Source organism: Helianthus annuus, chromosome 17 (genome assembly GCF_002127325.2).
Source record: "Helianthus annuus cultivar XRQ/B chromosome 17, HanXRQr2.0-SUNRISE, whole genome shotgun sequence".
In the NCBI taxonomy this organism is placed as follows: Eukaryota; Viridiplantae; Streptophyta; class Magnoliopsida; order Asterales; family Asteraceae; genus Helianthus; species Helianthus annuus.
In genome coordinates, this window is record NC_035449.2 from 133,490,149 (window position 1) to 133,494,607 (window position 4,459).

Sequence of the window (4,459 nt, forward strand, 5' to 3'; positions counted from 1 at the left end):
ACATCGAACACTCTACGCAATACTTTTAAACGCTAACCGTTACCGCATGTTATACGTGACTTAATGAATGCTTGTTTGTTCTGTTTACACATGGAATGTTGTCTACCTGCCTTAACGACGATAGTACTATAGTTTAGACTCAGCACCCGCTCATGCGGGGGTTGTTAAGGACAATTATTTGCATGGATTACAGTGGTGATCATGTATTACGAACTGCCTCGGGCAGTTAACCCGCAGTCATTGGTATCGATAGATCCGTGTCGATAATTAACATGCTTTGTTTTCCGCTGTGTACGTGTTGGTTATGCGTAAACTATTTCGAACTCTATATGCTATTATCAAACTTGTATACTTGCCTTTACACTATGTGTATTGACTTTTATTTTAACGTGTGTGACAAGTATGTAGGATGCTTATCTGCTAGGAAAGCGAGGCTAGAATAAAGCTCTAGAGTCCAACAAATAGTTGTCTGTAGTAATTGAATCAAGGGTCTCTAGAAGCAGATAAACAATTGCTATATTTAAATCTGAGTTGTCGGAACAGAATTATTTGCCTAGATTTTGTCTGTAATAATTTGTTTACTGTTTGAGACATGGTATGGGACATGTTACTTTAAATTGAATAGTAATGATAATTGTTATGGAAACTTCTGGACAATCTGTTTCGCTCAGTGTCGCGCCCCGATGATTCCGCCATCAGTTGGGGTGTGACACAAAGGTATCTCATTAAATGCGGTGGTCTTGGCTGAGAGACAAATTAAAAGAGTATGAAACAAAAATTTCATTGGAGGAGGGAAGTTTCGTTTGTAGATAGTAACTTCCTTTAATTGTGCATCATACCCTCTTTCAATGAACTCTGTATGAAGTTCAAATTTTTCAAACTTGATCTTACCTGCCAAGTCTTCCAATTCAAATGTAGTGGAAATTGTAAAGGGAGAAATTCGTACCACACTTTCCTTGATCTTAGATGTGATGGCAACTGGATTATTATCTTCAACCTCTATTTCAGCATTAAACCAAAATTGTCGAAGTGTTTCTTTATGAACCGGAGCATCAGCAGTAAGAATTGATTTGTATTTCGATGATACTAAAAGGTCAATTATTGAGTGATAGCTGGTATTTTTGCTAGTTTTCTTGAAGATGGGGAGGTAGTTGTGAGGGTTTTTGATGTTCAAAGACAGGATCGGAAAAGAAGGTGATTTGGGGATGAAACAGGATTTAAATTGGAGGGTTTTTAATATGTTGGAAACTGTTTTTAAGAATTTTGAATTCGAGACTGCAGTGGTAGAACCTCGATTTAGGGATGAAACAACTTTTATATAGAGAGAAGAAGTGAATGCTGACGTGGCGGTAATTACAAATATTTGATGGCTAAGATCTGTCCATGTGAGAAGCTCTCTTGCGCCAACCGATGACAGTTGTTTGGAAACCTCTGTTGGTCGTTGGGAACAGTGTGAGTCAAACAGTCGTTAGATAAACAGAAGTTATGAGAACAGATGATAACTTTCAGCAGTTGTTTTATTTTTAGTTAACATCTGCCCACGTCAGAACCTCTGTTGTCATAATAGATGACAGTCAACAATTTAGTAAATCAATAGTCATTAGCATAAACAGAAATTATGACAACAGACGGTAACCTTTAATAGTGGATGTATTTTTAGGCAAGCAGAAGTTTCAAAACAGTTTTTTTCAATCGGTGTAACTCAACAGTCATAATTCTAACATCTGTTATTAGCCCAACCACTGTTAGTATCAAATCATCTGTTAAGCATTTTAAGATTGAATATCATTTGTTGTTCGTTAACATCTGTTGGCCCATAGCAGACCTTTGCATCTTCAGACATTTATTCATCAGCAGATGCTCTCTTTTGTCAGACTTTAGACACAAATACACACCTTTTATAACACAAAAATATACGGTAAATCCTTCCAAAAAATTGTTGTTGATAAAAAAACTATATAATAATACTTATAGCAGATGTTATATAATAATACTTATTCATCATTTTTATCAACCACTGTTGACCCATAGCAGACCTTTGCATCTTCAGACATTTATTCTTATGCAGATGCTCTCTTTTGTCAAACTTTAGCTACAACACACCTTTTATAACACAAAAATATACGGTAAATCCTTCCAAAAAATTGTTGTTGATAAAAAAAAATTATATAATAATACTTATAGCAGACGTTATATAATAATACTTATTCATCATTAGCCCAACCACTGTTAGTATCAAACCTCTGTTAAGCATTTTCAGATTTAATATCATCTGTTGTTCGTTAACATCTGTTGAACCATAGCAGACCTTTGCATCTTCAGACATTTATTCATCAGCAGATGTTCTCTTTTTGTCAGACTTTAGCTACAACACAAATTTTATAACACCAAAATATACTGTAAATTCTTCCAAAAAAACTGTTATTGATAAACAATATTGTATAATAATACTTAAAGCAGACGTTATATAATAATACTTATTCATCATTAGCCCAACCACTGTTAGTATCAACAGTCGTTAGAATACACAGTTGTTTACCCTTCATACTATTAAACATCTGTTGACTTACCAAACAGATGTTCAAACACAATTCAACATGAACATAATCTAAATCTTACGCAAATACTAAATAACTAAAAACAAAACACAACTTGTTCAAACACAATTCAACATGAACATAATCTAAAATTTATTCATTTATTCATAACATTAAAACTAAAACTCCAATACTGAACAACATTAATTTTCAAATCTAACAATAACAGCAAGAACTAAGAAACTTTAGCTTCAACTCCATCGATTGCTGAACCTCTCGATGTATGTCCTTTAACATCGCCATGAACTCCACGTCTCTATCACCGTACTCTATATTACTGACAACACAAAGCTCACGAACAGAGGTTGAAGGCATCCGCATAAGATCTCTAGAAACCTGCTCTCTAGTGAACAGGCCAACGTGCAATCCATCAAAACATCTCTTCAACTCTTGAAGAGTAGCCCTATCTTCATACACCTGTTCCTCGATTTGCCTAACAAAACGCTGCTTGAAATCATCTGATTTTGTATTTGTGAATGATGCCATTTGAATAAACTATATTACTCGACTTTCCTGAAATTATGATATCTTCGTAGGAAATGTGATGAAAAACAGGTGAAGTGACTATGAGTTTATATACTGAAATTTGGTATTATGAAAACGTGTACATTTAATATAAACATATTAATTAATGTATATTTCAAAACAGCAATCTTTTAATGCAAACACCTTTCCAAACCCCAACTTTTATGGGAAAACTGTAAAATTAAATACCAAGAAACCCAAGGGACAAAATTTCGAAGTTCAAAGAACTAAATCAGATTATCACAATTACAATTAAACTCTTCATTTACCATGTAGACGCGTTTTTAAACTCTATAAAAGACCGATGATTACTTTTGATTCAAAACATCAACAAATTGTCCTACAAATCACTTTCTATCAAAAATTGTTCCAAATCAGAAAACCAACAAAAAATCTACATGGCAAACTTCAGCTTCTACCACTGGTCAGACACCAGCAATGTTAAAACACACTTCTCCATGTGGTCACTCAAAGAACAAAGAACAGACGAAGAACTAAACAGGAAAGTCGACATAATAATTAACACTAATTACAACAAAACCTGGAACAGCATAGCATTGCTCGATGAAGTCCTCCACTCTCCTCCATCAGATTTCCAGAAGAATGCAGAGGAGTTTCTGACACAACTTCTAAAACAGGATCAGAAAATCTGCAACATGCTAACTGACCTGAAAATCAAAAGAGAACATGAAATCACATGGAGAAAGGCCAGAGTCTATGAAATCCTAGCAAGTGTTAACTCTAGCGTGTAATCCTTTATAAATATTTCTTTAAATTTGTATTTTTCTATGTAATAGCTCATTTTAATAATATAAACATACATCTTAAAATACTGTAAAATTTCAGTGTCTATAAAAAAACTCTGAACATCATCAACAGTTGTACATCTTAAAATAAGAAACAAACCTAACATGCAAAGGGCGAAACAAAACTGTTGTACCACATCTGACTTTTCACGATATTGCACGAATCTATATATACTTTCTATAAAACCATGGAAGTCTCTCATCGAAGAAGATATCACATGCAACTAATCACGATGTTGCAACAATGATACTGCAACATCGATACTGAAAGGTTGATGTGTGATGGGAAAGTTCATTGAAACGACGATGTTGGAACAATGATACTGGAACGATAACATGTAAACATAATCACCAAACATTCGAACAAAAAAGTGTAATCGGAGATTAGCGGCTGAATCACGAGAAAGATGCATTTGAGAGGCAGAGACATGCTCATAGATGTGAGCGGGAGAGATTTGAATGTCGAGCCAGATTATTAACCCTTATTTATAGGGTTAGAATATATAGGGTTTGAATTTTGAATTTTGAATG